The sequence below is a fragment of the Pleuronectes platessa genome, chromosome 20 (assembly GCF_947347685.1).
Source record: "Pleuronectes platessa chromosome 20, fPlePla1.1, whole genome shotgun sequence".
NCBI classification, from domain to species: Eukaryota; Metazoa; Chordata; class Actinopteri; order Pleuronectiformes; family Pleuronectidae; genus Pleuronectes; species Pleuronectes platessa.
In genome coordinates, this window is record NC_070645.1 from 19,466,475 (window position 1) to 19,482,299 (window position 15,825).

Sequence of the window (15,825 nt, forward strand, 5' to 3'; positions counted from 1 at the left end):
TCTCCGCAGCCGTGTACGAGTTCCGGGTGCCCGAGTCCCTCGAGCTGGGCTCCACGGTGGGACTGATCCGAGCCGTGGACGGAGACATCGGCGAGAACGCGGCGATGGACTACCGGGTCATCGGGGTCGACGGGCCCGGCTGGTTCGACATCGCCACCAACAGGAGCACGCAGGACGGCATGATCGTGCTGAGGAAGGTCAGTCTGGGACTGGATGTGGGGGGGGGGGGGGGGGGGGGGGGGGGGGGTCTAAACGTTGATATGAACTTTAATTACCTCGTGCATGCATCATATTTAAAGTTAAACTTCATGAAAATCTTCAGGATGATGAATTTAAAGCCTCATAAAGTCTCATGTGCAGTTTGCTGCAGCTCACAAAGTGTTGTGCACTTGGTTTTGCTTCCTTTCCTCGACTCCTTTCCTCAACCTGCTCTTTGTATACAAGCAGGAAACATTTCTTTAAAACTGAATTCGATAAAGAATCAAAAATCACAGAAAGCGTTCTGTCTGCAGCCGGGAGCCGGACGCTGCAGTTATTAGATTTCATCTTCCTCTTCTCTTCCTCTACACGTGTTGTGATGAGATTCATTCTTCCTCTCGGCCTGAGACCCAAGCAGGAGTATTGATGCCTGGTATGGATCGTGTGTGCGTGCGGTGTGTTTCTGATGTATTCAACAGAATCCGGCAGCTGCCTCGTGAAGCCGCCTCCCTGCAGCCGGCCATCGATCGCCTCCATCATCCCATCATTAAGTGGAGATGACATAAACTGCCTTTTGTGCTGCGGGTGTGCGGAGAGGTGTGTGTTTGGTGGGGAGTGCGCCTGCCTCCCAAATCTGAACCTGATAATTAAATGGGGTTGTGGAGTGGGAGTGTGTCCCGTCCGAGCCTCCACTGCTACCTTCAAAGCACCCCCCCCCCCCCCCCCCCCCGCCTCCTCCCACTTAAACACAAAGCTGCAGAAACCACTGACTAACAATATGTTATTATTCGTGGCTTCAGAAGGAGGTTTGTTCCATCCCGAGCTTTCATGGTCGACTCCAGTGATCACGGAGCCGGGCTCCTTTCACATGTACAGGAGGCAGCCGGCGAGCCCCCCCCCCCCCCAGCCACTGTTAACTTGCCCGTTAAGATGCATTGCTCGGCAATTATTCCATCAATAGGGGAGGAGGGGAGGGGGGGGGGGATACCTTCAGTGGCTGCGACTTCAGAATAAAGTTCAGAGAAGGAACATAAAAGATATACACACACTGCAACATGCACAACTACACAAAGGTCCAGCTCATCATGATGCTCATCAGAGGATGGAGGTGCATCATGATGAGGCTGGGACGCAGGATTATTACATCATAATATATTATGATAGCAAAAAAAATTGTGAAATGAAAAGTCCAGAATAAACATAATGCATGAGCAGCAACGACAGCACGACGCCCTTTATTAGGATCAGGACGGAAACAGTTTCTGGAAGTGAAAACATCTCTCGTCATTTGACTTCACACTTTATCACGATCATGGTTTTCTGTGGAGATAATAAAACGTGTAAAACCTTTTAATAATAATAATAATAATAGTTATAATCTGTATTTTCCCTTGTGAAGTTGAATGAAACACAACAAACTCCGATGTGGCGTTTTTTCTCTGAGACATAATCTGACTCCATGATCTCGTCATTGAGACAAAAAGAAAAAACATCAAGAGACGACTTTGATTGATGGTTTCAAAGAATCAGAAAATCAATTAGTTGAAAACACAAACATCAAATGAGTGAAAATATCTCAATGTGTTTTTGAGTGTGTGTCGGTTCCTCTGCAGAGCGACCCGCTCATTAGACGACGCTCTGGGAAAGTTTGTCAGTTTAATGAACAGAATCAGAATCTGACCTGAAGTTAACGCGGCCGGATGCTCTGCATGTAGATGAGTGTTCTGAGAATGCTCGGCTGAACGTGCTGCTGAATACAGATGAATGTTTAAAGTGAATGTGAAGAGCTTCGATTAAAGAGAAAACACAAAACATCAAACTGAGATTTTCCTTTTTACTGCAAGTCAAACTTCTTCCTTTGCTTTTCAGCCGCTGGACTTCGAGAGGAAGCGTCAGTACAGCCTCCGGGTGCAGGTGGAGAACGTGCACATCGACCCCCGCTTCTTCTCCATGGGCCGTTCAGGGACGAGGCCACCGTCAAGATCGTGGTGGAGGACGTGGACGAGCCGCCCGGTGTTCCAGCGGGTCAGCTACGTGATGGAGGTCAAAGAGGACGCGGCCCGGAACACCATCATCGGCTCGTCAGCGCCTCCGACCCCGACGACAAGAACAGCCTGGTCAGGTAGGTCCAGGGACTCGGGGGTTAATTCATAAACTCACAGGATTAATTTCAACAAATCAAAACAACAAACAGAGCTTGTTAGAAATACTTAAGTAAAGACAAATAACAACAAATGGATTAATTATGAATAAACTAAAATGATCTAAAATGATATATCCAACCTTCAAACTAAAGAAACGTCCTTCAGCTTGTGAGGAAACAGAAAACCTTGAATCACAAAATCTAACTTCAGAATTCAACTTTCTAAAGTCTCATGAATTTAACTTAAGAATAAGAATAAACTTTATTTGTTTGGTCACCGTTCAGACAGGAAATGCATCTCAAAGGGCTTTACAGAAGATATAGATATAAATCATATCTTGATAATAAAAATATGTGAAATGTAATTCATATAAAAGAATTTCAAGAAAAGTGTTCAGAAGCTTTATTGTGATTCTTCAAAAAGACAACTCGAGTAAAACATGTTGGATCAGACTTTTGATTATTTGACCTTTAATTCAGCTCTATTATAATAATTGTGTGATATGATAAAACTGATGAATTAAAGGTTCACTCTCTCCTGAGCTTCAGTCACATTCAGTAAAGAATCCAGTGAGAGAACCTTGAGTTTAAAATGAGTTTAATATCCTCACTTCTCTGATGTTCTATACGAAGGATCCATCACGCTGATGTAAAGTGTGAAATGAGGCTAAAAGCTGCGAAGGAGGGATCTTTGTCCTTCAGCACAAACACAAACACACACATCACGAGACACAACCCTGTCAATTAGACTCACAAACGCTGCTTAGCACCGAAATGGGACAAAAGTTCGGTCGCACAACTCGTCTCCTGTTAGAGGGGGGGGGGGGGGGGGGGGTGATGGCAGCGTCTCCGTCTCAAAGACTTTTCATCTTTATGACGCACTGAGGGAGTTGCCTCTCAAGGTTGAAGTTCCACCACTTTACTGCAGGTGTCAAATATGATATCATTCTCTTTTATGGCCCATCATCAAGGAGGAAGCCGCCGGTGGCATTTAGAGGAGGAGGAGGAGGAGGAGGAGGAGGAGGAGGAGGAGCATCTCCTGCCAGGGAACTGAGGGCCGCCCTGGCAGGAGATGGTTATCTTTATTAGCTGGCAACGGCCGCCGCACACACTGACACGTGCACATTTAGGCCTCGGTGCACACACACACTCACACACACACACACACACACACACAAGTTCTCCTGTTGGACGGACGTGCAGTGTGTAGAGGACACTGTCGTCTTCTACGTCCTCAGACAAACTGAAGTTGGGTCAAACCTCAAATCAAGATCAATCTGATATCGGACCGAGGCACTTCCTGTTCAGCAGTTTGACTTCAGAGTAAAAGCACTTTTATTTTTTGTCCGCTGCAATGCTTCATATAAAGCTTTTATTTTGAAACATCGGTTGTTTTAAGTTAAACAATTTTAAAAATAAGGAGCGTTTTCAAAGTTATTTAAAGTTATTTGTCCCAAATAGTTGTTTCCCTGTCACTCATCCGTTCACATGTTGTTCTCAGGTCACGAGCCGACCCCCCCCCCCCCACACTTCCTCCTGGAGGCGTTAGCGGTCGCTCTGACTCTTTTATGAAAAACAAGTTAAAGACTGAAGATTAATGTTAATCAACAACAACAACACTCTGTTCATGTTTGTTATTGACTAGAGGGTAAATAAATCTGAGTTATTATTAACCTGGGAAACAAGAGCTTCAGTCATAGAAGCACATGACACAGAACCACATCATTCTAATCTTTCATCATCAGAACTTCACACAAAGTCGACTCTGTTGATAAAAGCAAAGTGATAAATTCCTCATCTGCTACAGAAACTAACATTATGAAGCCTTGGGCAGAAAGTTGGAGACACGAGTTTCTCGTTAGGGAAGATTCAGACCACGAGGTTCATCATAATTGAATCTCTTATATTTATGGATCATCTTGAGGAACTTAAATACTTCCTCAGATTGATCATGTGTCAAACCAGAGAACCTTTTGCCCTCCCTACTGGAGATAGATACTTCTACTGGTTGACCAGTGACCAGAACACTGTGGTGCTGTGGCCGGTCGTGCTCCTCCTGCACAGAGGACAGAGGAGACATGTCCCGACACCAGCAGTCCTCTCATGTCCTTCCTCCCTGCAGCTTCCTGCTGAGAGCAGCACTCCCGGACGAGGCGCCGTTATCTCCCCGTCATTAATCAGCGTGGTGGGGGGGGGGGTGGTTAGAGCCCAGCCGGCTGAATTATTGGGAATATTAGAAAAGCAATTAGCACGACGCAGCTTTAACAAGGTTAGAGTTACTGTCGGTGTGGAGGGAGGTGGGAAGGGGTGGGAGGGTGGGGGGAGTGTTTGGATAAAGACACTTAAATGGGTTTATGCAGGAGAAGCAAGCAGGGAGGGAGGGAGGAGGGAGGGAGGTAGATCTGTGGAGGAGGAGGGAGGGAGGAGGTGCAGCGGTGCAGTCAGAGCCCCGGTTCACCGACTCCCCTCGGGGTCTCCTCCCTCTACACACCCGGCCTCCTGATGCTGCTCCTCCATTAATCACACTGATGTGTCCCAGTCGTCTGAGGGAGAGAAGAAACAACACAACGCTGTGTGTGTGTGTGTCTGTGTGAGTGTAGTTTGTTAGAGGCTCAATTCACCAGTGACACACGTGTGTATACGTCTTGTGTCAGATCCTGCTGATGGTTTTAGGCTCATGTGACCAGATGGATCTTCATGAAACCAGTCCGGCTTCTTTAAGAGACTCAAACCTCCGAGTGTGAGCAGTTTGGTTTCAGATCCAAACTCGTCCCTCCACCCGGGACCACGTCACACCTCCACCCACTCAGGGGAGTCTCTCTCTGTTTCCTGCAGGTACTCCATCGACCGGCGCACCGACATGGACCGAGTGTTCAACGTGCACGCGGGGAACGGGTCGGTGTTCATCCTCCGGGAGCTGGACCGGGGAGGAGGACGCCTGGCACAACATCTCCGTCATCGCCACCGAGTTCAGTGAGTTCAGACAGTTTCTCTCTCGGCCGCCTTCCTCCCAGACAAATTGGGTTTTTGGGGCCGATACGATCTTAATGGTCAGACTGGAACGTCTGGGATGAGTCGGCAAAGAAACAGAACTAATCCAGTTCACCCAGTTCTGACCGATGGCTGGTGCTTGTTCTCAGGAAGTGGGAGAAACCAGACAGTCTGTTTTTAGAAAGTTTCATTTATTGCTTTTTGTCTGAAATCTTTCAAAGTGAATTGTTTGATCCGTCAGCAAACTTCAGTTCTGCCTGTTAATTCATTAACTTTCTTATAATCTTGACTAATGTCATCTTTGTTCCTCTCAGTGAAACTCAAACCTTCAGAGACAGATGCTTTTTTATGGTTTGTTAGTGTTTATTAAAACTGAATCCGAAGCCGGAACGCTCGTGAGGACAGAGGAGTTTTATTTTGGAAAACTGTGTTTTTAAAGGAAAACACGGATTTAGCCTGAAACCTTCAGAGGCTCGAGTCCCTGTAGACAGAATATCAAATGTAGCATCAATGGTTTCTGTTTTTATTCATGCTGCTTTGTTTGAATAATGTTTTATTTATTTATTTGTCTTAATTAATCCCCAGAATGCAATTTTCTTAATTATTTACATGTGTCGGCCTAAAGAAAAATTAATGTACAAAGCGACGATAACCTAAGAGATGTATTTTTTTTATGAGTTATTTATTTCAGGCTTTACTTTTTCATGTTATTTTGCTTTATAGAATCACTGGAAACAGCGACACACACCGAACACGTGACCCAACAGCATCAGTGGGACTCACTCTCTCTCTCTCTTTTTGTTTCTCTCTCTCTCTCTCTCTCTCTCTCTCTTCAGACAACCCACGACAGATCAGTCCGAGTTCCCGTCTTCATCCGAGTCTCTCGACTTGTGAACGACAACGCTCCGACGTTCGCCTCCAGCTACGAGACGTTTGTGTGTGAGAACGCAAAAGCCAATCAGGTGAGTCGAAGCTGAGAGACACACGTGTTGTGTAGACGGAACAAATAATATACGCAGAAACCCAAAATACAAATATCTGATAAAATGAGAAAGAAAAAACTTCTCGGAGCATCTTGCACTTGTTGGATTTTTCCTGGAAAGTCAAGTCCGTTTTATTAAAACATCTCGGGGGTCAAATCAAAGCTCGTCGGTTCACACTTCATATCAGAATATGTACAGAGACACGACATTTCCCCCGAGGAAGCTCTGTCCTTTAATATATAGAAAGGTTGAACAGATCCAGGTCAGAGCGGAACTGGTGGACGTCCGCCTCCAGAGAAGAGGAGGAGGAGGAGAAGAAGAAGAGGCTGAATAATGAAACCAATAATACAAATAACTGAGGGGGGGAGCTGGTCACGTGCTGATGCACTGGACTCGTGAAAAGCTCTCGAAGCATCATTGACACGGTTCGATTCCAGGAAGTGGAGGTTTGTGTTTCCTGACCCGTCTGCTTCCTGTTTCAGAGGATCCAGACCGTGAGCGCCACCGACCCCGGACGAGCCCCTCGGAGGTCACCGCTTCTCCTTCAGTCTCGCCCAGGAGGCTGCTGGGAAGGCCAACTTCTCTAGTGCGTGATAACAAAGGTAATTAACCCCCCCCCCCCCCCCAAATGTCATCACAAGGTTTCAAGAGTTGATTTTTGGGCCTGTTGGGCCTCGTGGAGTTTAGACTCCAGGTTCTGGAGGTTTAGACTCTAGGTTCTGGAGGTTTAGACTCTAGGTTCTGGAGGTTTAGACTCCAGGTTCTGGAGGTTTAGACTCCAGGTTCTGGTTCAGGTGATTTCCTGCTGCACACAAACAGGATCTCCTGTCGTCCTCAGACAACACGGCCTGGATCCTCACGCGCAGGAACAGCTACAACAGCGTCCAGATGAGCATCTACCACGTGCCGGTGGTGATCTCCGACGGCGTGTTCCCGATGCAGAGCAGCACGTGCACGCTCACCATCCGGGTGTGCACGTGCGACCGCGAGGGGAAACATGAAGCTGTGCAACGCCGAGGCGCTCACCGCGAGTGGCGGGACTCAGCACCGGGGCCCTGGTGGCCATCCTGCTGTGTGTCATCATCCTGCTCAGTGAGTAAACTTCCCAGCATGCACCTCAGCTTCAGGTCGGGCACCGGAGATGTCACACGGCGCCTCACAGGGGTTAAGGGGGCGGATCCTGGGGGCGGATCCTGGGGGCGGATCCTCTCACGGTGACCACGGCCAATAGGATCTTTTAATTTGAACAGAATCTCAGCTGCAGGAAATCAAACTTTATGTTTCCCTGTAAACACACGTTGTGCTTTAGGATGAAGGACATTGGTTCAGCTGCTCAGAGCTAATTGACTCCATGTTTGATGTTAGTCTGTCCCCCCCCCCCCCCATGTCCTGATATACAGTAAGTTGTGTTTCTAGCACACAGGGTAATTTGCTGTGTTCTTTAACTGCATCCCTTTGTGATCTTAAGCAGCCGTGGTCTCTGAGGAGGAGGAGGAGGGGGGGGGGGGGGGGGGGGGGGGTGGATACATAATGCATCCTCGTGCTCGTTCTACAAAGTCACACAAAGTCCCTGAATATCAGTGAACACTCAGGCAGCTTCACGATTCCCCCCGACGCTCGCTGGCCTTCAGAGCGAGGAGAGGCAGAGAAGCACAAGTCACAGATTGTCTTTGTTTGTTGTCCTCGTTTGTCCCCGCAGTGATCGTGGTGCTGTTCGCCGCCCTGAGGAGACAGAGGAAGAAGGAGCCTCTGATCATCTCCAAGGAGGACGTCAGGGACAACGTGGTCAGCTACAACGATGAGGGGCGGCGGAGAGGAGGACACTCAGGCCTTTGATATCGGAACGCTGCGCAACCCGGAGGCCATCGAGGACAGCAAGCAGCGCTAGGGACATCGTCCCCGAGACCTTCTACCCTCCGGTCCGCCGGCCGGTGCTGCCCCCCCCGGCCCGGGACAATAACGGGGACGTGAGGGACTTCATCAAACCAGCGGCTCCAGGACAACGACGGCGACCCGACGGCGCCGCCTGTACGACTCCCTGGCCACGTACGCCTACGAGGGGAACGGCTCGGTGGCCGAGTCCCTCAGCTCGCTGGAGTCGGTGACCACCGAGGGCGACCAGGACTACAACTACCTGAAGCGAAGAGTGGGGGCCGCGCTTTAAGAAGCTGGCGGACATGTACGGGGGGGACGACAGCGACAGGGACTCCTAACGAGGAGCCCGGAGAAACACACACGGTGAAAACTTTCCGGTTCTGGTTGCAAGTTGTGGCGAGAAGAGCGGCGGTGCGGGGTGGGGGGAATCGAACCCTGTCCGTCCGGGAGCTCCTCCGCCGAACACCGACCACCTTCCAGTCGTCCCCTCGGTGACCTCACGTAGACTTTGTGTGTCCAGTCAGTGTTAGTTGCGTCCTTGCGAGGGAACAGTGAAGAGACTTTGTGTCGAGACTTTTTTCTCTGTGTGTATATGGGGGGTGTACATGAGGCCCAAATATATCTATACCGACATTTTCTTTTTGTTTTTTGGGGTGGGGGGTTGGGGGGGGGGTGGTCGTGGGGGGGTTGTTTCTCCAAAGCTGCCTGTGATGGACTCGCTCAACAGCAGTTTGTGTACTTTTCAGTGTTTCTGGGACAAAAAAACCATGCTGCATATTGTGAGTTCTATCTTAGCTTGTGTACTTGCGGTGACATGATTCGCTGTACAGTCGTTTTCTATCGTCCACGTGACTCCGCCCCCCTTTCAGCGACAGTTCTGGTTGGTGCAGGAGAGAAGTCGTGGTGCACTGCTGTCGACGAGTGGCGGCTGAAACGGACTCTGGGGTTTTCGGTTGTGTCATTTTTTACGGTATCTGCTTCTCCACCTACACACAGCTGTGTGCGTTTGCTGTGTGCGTTTGCTGTGAGGTCGAGGCCGAGACACCAAACACTCCCTGAGCTGAATGTCGTCACAAGCAGTTTTTCTCTCTGTGTGAAAGCAACAGTGTTATTTTCAAAGCTGATAAAAAAATATATATATAATAGAAAATCACTAACATGTGCCAGACTCAGTTAAAGCAGCACTATGTAAGTTTTACTGAGCCGCAGCGCCCCCTGCAGCCACGTGAGGGGACTCACTCTGTCGGGGGCTTCGTGTCCGAGCGATGGATATTACCCATAATCCCCGGCTTCCTGACCCAGAAGAGCTGCTGCTGTATTAAATCCACCAAACTGTTCAGAATCCTTCTTGTTTTAACAGTTTCCTGCTGAATATTAGAGATAAACCAATAACTTCAGAGTGTTTTAAACTGATCTGGGTTCAGCTTCACAGGAGATGGAACCCACTCACACAGAACAAGACGCTAAAGTTGTGTAGTGTTGCTTTAAAAAGGAAAATACTGGTCTGGTGAACTTCTCCCGCTGCCGAGCTCGAAACCACAAATCAATCAGATCAGGTGAAACGTCTCGTGGACGCTCGACATTAAAATTCATCGTGCAATTTTATTTTATGCCCGTAAACGGTTTTATTTAATTTCCTCACGTGATTAAAAACAAACCGAATATGAGCATTTAAATCAATCAATGTACCCGAGCGGGAAAACTGTGTTATATGAATAAGAAAGTAAAATAAATCATCTAAATGAGCCACGACTTACAGCATTAAAACATAAAAACAGGTGATGTTGAATGTATGATAATGTAAAATAACACGTCAGAGACTGAAACGTGCCAGAAAGCAGAGAACACCAGTATTTTCCTTTTAAAGAATCCTCCTATAACCCCCCTTCGTGAAAGGTCCTGTGTGTCGTGGTGCAGCTGGTGGAGCTGGTGGAGACGGTGGAGCCGGTGGAGCTGGTGGAGCTGGTGGAGCTGGTGGAGCTGGTGGAGCTGGTGGAGCCGGTGGCGCCGGTGGAGCGTTCAGGCTTCACTCAGCTGATTTCCTGTGGGACGTCGAGCCTTCTCCATAAAGACGCTCATCAACCGGCACCTGACCTTTGAGCCGCGTGTTCAAGTCCCCCGAACCCGGGGGTTGGGTCCTCGGCTCAGAGAGAAGGTCACAACATGATCAAACTCACAACCTCACAAACTCACAAACACGCTTTAAACTGCGAGTCAGGAGCCGAACAGTGAAAACGATGCGTTAGCGGTGATGTTCTCAAACGAGTGCAGATCTCCGGGCGGTGAAACGGAGACGACAGGATGAAGAGGGAGGACAGAACCAAATCAACGACAACACAAAAAGAAACCAGTCGAGCTAGAGAACAAGCTGTGCCCTCACTTCAGAGACAGGCCGACCTGTGAAGAGTTTGAAGCAGTAACAACACAACAATCAACCACAGAGCGACTTTCCTCTCCGACGTTACACAAACCAATTTACAACACAGTTGTTTGGAGAATCCTTTCTGCTCGGTTATTATTGTATACACATGTTTTTTGTTGTTGTTTTGTTTATTAGCCATCTCAGCTCTGATAAGAATTTAATGGGTTTTAAAAAAAACTTTGCCCTGTTGCTCCGCCTCCAGGTGCCACGTGAGGCCTCAAATGGAAAATCACCACGACCGCGGCGCTCGCCAAAACGCATTCCATCCTTCAGCCGTCACCGTTCTCTCTCTCCTCTCACGGGAGGTCGGCACATCGGCGTTATGAAGACGGGTGTTTTATTATCCAGGGTGTGATTGGCTCAGAGCTACAGATAAAAGAAACGTGCACGCCGCCACGCTCCTGGGTTCCACTCGTGTTTTTCTGTTTCTACATCGGAGGCGACTAGACGCCGGACACGATAGATCTGTGGTTGTTGATGTGTAGACGCCGGTCGGCCCCCGGGCTCAACCCCCCCCCCGCCCCCCCGACCCCGGTATACTACTCTGTTGGTTACAATGTGATTGAGCAGTGGAGTTTTCTTGTGTAGAAACAGTCTGAGCGGTCGTGGGTAGCGTCAGGGGCCCGTTCATCAACCTGCTTTGTAAACCGTGATATTTTGTACTGAATATTTATATGACACAATTAAATATCTTTAAAAATCAGCCTCTCTCTCTCGTTCTTCTTCTTCTTCTTCATGTGATGCTCTCTCTCTCTCTCTCTCTCTCCCTCACAGGTGTGTTTCTATTATGTCCCATAAATCCCAGAACAAAAGACTCCATGCGACGTGTCAGAGAGTTATTAAAGCGCTGGCTGTTGTTAAATATCTGGATCCAGAGGCGACCGAGCTGAGGAAATTGTTAATTAGACAATCTATAATTAAGATCTGCTCCGTCAGCCAATCGGATTCAGGAGAAAGGTTTAAAAAAAAGAAGAAGAGAAATCCCATTTTGATTATGAGGGGATGAGTGGCAGATGTGAGACAGATGGTGACACGGGGGGCGATCGAGTGTAATTGACTCCACCTCCTTCTCTCTGGATTAGACGAGAGAGGATTTCAATAACAAGGCAGCCAATCACTTATCAGAACCGAGTCTGGAACTTTATTTACAATATTATTACTTTGATATTTGTTTCACATTTCACTTTCCATTTAAAAACATGTCCTCTTTCTGGGCTGTTGGATTTCTGGCACGTGTCAGTAACGGTTCGATCTCCTGCTGCTCGTTTCTGGATCTGAAAGTTTCTCGTGAGCTTTTAAGTTTTTTCGGCAACAAACACACAAAGGCCACGTCTGACAGAGCGACACTACACAACAGTATAAAACATGACAGCTGCTTCAGTCCTAATCATCTGTCTTCTAACCTGATTCCACAGTGTCGGGGCAAACTGAAGAAAAACATTCGTGGCGTTTTTTTGAGAATTCTGCACTTGAGTCACGACATTATGTAATTTAATAAACAGCACGATAATAAGGTCCTGATTGGGCGATAAAATGAAATCTTAAAATTACGATTTTATTCTCATAAAACTACCACTTTATTCTCGAGTGGCTCTAATGCTCCATTATAACTTTAACTTTGACCATAAAAGGGAAAACAGAACAAACATTCAAATTTCTGACTGAAGCCTCAGATCAATGCTCACTTCTTGAACTGGTAACACAAATAAATCAAGTTAACAACTTATATTAACACAATTTATGCTTCTGGTGTGAAGGGGGTTACCGGCTGAAGGGGTTTTTCTAAGGTGCTCCAACATTAAACCCGTGGCTCCTCCGCTTTGCCAGCTCGCTCCTGGACGGGCGCCACACGAGCCGATAGGGTTCTTTGTTCTGGACGCAGGTACTGATGGCACCAACACCCCCCCCCCCATAAGAAAAGGTGCTGTCACTTCCTGCACTCCTCCACCTCGTCGGTCTCCAGCTCCTGCCGCTCGCGCTCGCGTCTCATCTCCTTCAGCTCTGCCGGTATTTCGCTCGATGAAGCGCTTCTGATGAGCCATCTGTGGGAAGTTATCTGGTCGGGGGGGGGGGGGAAAGAAGAGGCAGAGCGGGAAAACAGAGAGAAGTCGACCAAGGAGAAACAGTTAAGAGAGAGAGGGGGGGGGGGTGAAGAGACAAGGTCAGTTTCCAACCGGGACAGGACAACACAGTTCACGGCTCAAATCGCTCCCGACCATAGTTTTCATATCGAGTGTCTCTCGCTGTCACTTTGGTGAAATGAGTGAAAAAGGCTGAAACCACAACTTCGGTTAAATTGCCCCCCCGCTGTTATTGCCCCCCCGCTGTTATTTCCCTAATCACGATGGAGCAGCGAGGAATTAGACGGGCCTGGTTTGGTTTCAGCTCGACGGCTGGGAGATCTGAAACCAGAGGAACGTTTCTAAATGAGTTCTCTAATAAGACGGTGACAGCCGAGGAGAGAAACCAGCAGATCCCAGTTAACAGGACGCGAGTGAATGAGACAGAACAACAGAGGAACTGGTTTTTCTGCCGCAGCTGAACAACAGACGATCTGTACAACGTGTTTAATTGTCTCGTGTTTGAAAAAACTCCAATAAACCTGCTGAATAACCACGTCTCCTTTACAGCAGACAGATCCCACAGCTTGGCTCAGTGAACCTGGGAGAAACTCGACTGTACCATTGGCTACATGTTGGTTTCTGAATGGAAGTTTTTAAAGCCCCAGTTTGGCTTCTTCACTCGCTGCCATCTTGGCTACTGGGACACGACTCAGATTTCTGGCAAATGAGGAGGCTGAGTGGAAACGAGGAGAGGAAGAGAGAAACCATAATAACTGTATCGGAACAAAAAGTTAAGAACTCAGTCAACGAAGGAGGAAAAACTTCAGAAGACAACTCGAGACAGAAAAAGACATCTGTCCGTCTGAAGCCGTTTCCATGAGATTATGTGGAGGAGTGGGACGGGACCCAAAAATTAAACCATTTCATTTTGGACCAGATATGGAAACACAGGAACTTATGGTTTGTGCTTTTTTGGTAAAGCAATGGAGAAATAAGATATTTCCCAATGGAACCCAGTAGGATTTTTTTCTGATGCTAACACTTAGTGGCCACTGGAGGTTACTGCAGGCAGAGTCAATTCCATGTCTTTTTCTGATCATTTTAAACATGTTTTCAGATTTGTAAAGATTAAATAATCTGTAAATTATAGTCTTAATTTATACAAAATCAACCTATCATTTAGTTTCCATTATCACTTTATCGTTAAAGTTGCTCTAATAATCATTATTCAGTGAAGTGTAAAAAAAATGTAAACTTGTCCATCAAAGGTTTTCTGTCCAAACATCTTTTTTGTTTCATCCAAATATTCCCAAACCACAAGACATGTATTTTAAATCATATTATACAGAAAAAAGATGAAAAGACCAATTTCCCAAACTAGTTTTTTTGCATTTTTGGCACCAGATCATTTCAGTGACGGTGAGAACAGCTGCTGAGCATTTTTCTAATCCACTGATTCTTTCACTTCTAGTTAAAACTAACTGGAGAGATCAAATCCCCGGGGAGCCTCTGGATCCCGGCTCCGTTTCCAGCCGAGCGACTCGTCAGGAGAAACACACGCTGTAATGTTCTTGATATTCATAGCTTTGGTAATTTTCCATTAAGTGTTAACGTTACCGGGTCCTGCTGCTGCACACTTCAATTTAAAACAGCACGCATGACGGCTGCCCAGTGGTTTGTGTGTCAACTCACCGAGACACAAATCTGACGGTGCAGTTTTTCCCGGTCGCTGACCACGATCATGAAATCTCTCGTTCAGCACCTTGTGCAGCAGAAGTTCTAAAGTCAGCGCACGATGCAGAATCCTCCAGGATCTGAATAAATCAGTTATCATCTGATAAAGATTCACAGGTAAACACTTTGGAGGAGTCACTTGTATTGTGACTCTGTGCTTCAGCATGTTGAGATGGAAATAAGAGGAAAACACTGAGTTTCAGCTTGATTTAGTCAGTGGAGGGATTATAGACGTTTTTTATAAATATTCCTCATAATATTCCCTTAATATTAGATTGTAAATATTTGCAGAAACCACACAGAGATCAGCAGACACTTCACAGGGTTATAAAAACATGGTCCCAGTTGCGTGCACAGAGGTTGTCGACTTCTCACGCTGCTGAGCTCCGGCACTTTAACCTCACACCCCGTTTCATTCCAAATCAAAGGTGCTGCAGTGCGGAGCTAACACAACAGTAAACAACAGAAGAAGAAAAAGATGATCCCTGTCTAAATACTCAGGGCCTGCTGCTGCATCGTGGGGCAGATACTGGATCTTATCCTCTGATAGATGGAGAGAATTTAATTATTACTATTGTCCAGACACTGATAACGTGACGCTTTGGGTTTGAGGCGATGATTCAACGACCTGGTGAAGATACTGGGTTTACTGGAACCTGCTGCATTCCACAGGACCACCACAATCAGACAGATGCATTATTTAAAAACGTTTTCTGCTTCTTGTAAATCAAGTCGAACGTATTTTCTCAACTGATTGTCGGCGGGAATTGTTCGTAAATATCTAAAAGCTGCAAAGTGGTTTGTTTATGTGCGACCACCTCCTGTAATCAGAACTCAGGAATGAAACACTGGATTAAAAAATTCAAATGTGGGTTTGACTCGTGAAAAGAAGAAGAAGAGAAGGTTTTCTTCCTCCTTCGACGCTATAATTCGTCATTATGGCAGCTGAGAGGAAAAAGTGCAAGATTACGGTTATATCCTATTAAAAAAGAGACGGATCAAATGGTTAAAAAAAGAGAAAATCCTTTAGAGGTAAATTTGAGACTCACACACACACAAGTATGGACACACAGAGGAAAAACACAATCAATTTCAATATGCTTTCAGTGAGTAAGCAACACTCGCTGAGCCTCGGAGAGAAAACTACATATTGCAGTTAAAATATGGAAATCACCGGCATTTTCCCCCGGGGAGATGACTTGAGAATAACCCACTCAACAGGAAATAAAAAAAAAAAAAAAAAAGCGTTTGGTCATTTACATTGTTTAGCATTCGGCACAAAAGCAGGCGTCAGAGAACGAGGCTGGTAAAGAACACACAAGGCTTTTTGTGTTAGTTTGTGTTGGACAATCGAAAAGACGCAGTGAGAATTCTGCTCCTGGAGAAGATGGCGCTCTGCATGCTGATCCCTGTCGG

At 46.9% G+C, this 15,825-nt stretch overlaps 1 protein-coding gene and 1 pseudogene across 1 annotated transcript in view; one reads left to right on the plus strand and one right to left on the minus strand.

The window, feature by feature from the left end:
• The window catches only part of LOC128425680 (cadherin-6-like), a 9,361-nt pseudogene extending 833 nt beyond the window's left edge, over positions 1 to 8,528 (plus strand).
• drosha (drosha ribonuclease III) overlaps positions 1 to 15,825 on the minus strand; it is a 101,859-nt gene that overhangs the window by 9,684 nt on the left and 76,350 nt on the right. The gene's annotated exons all lie outside the window — the stretch shown is intronic.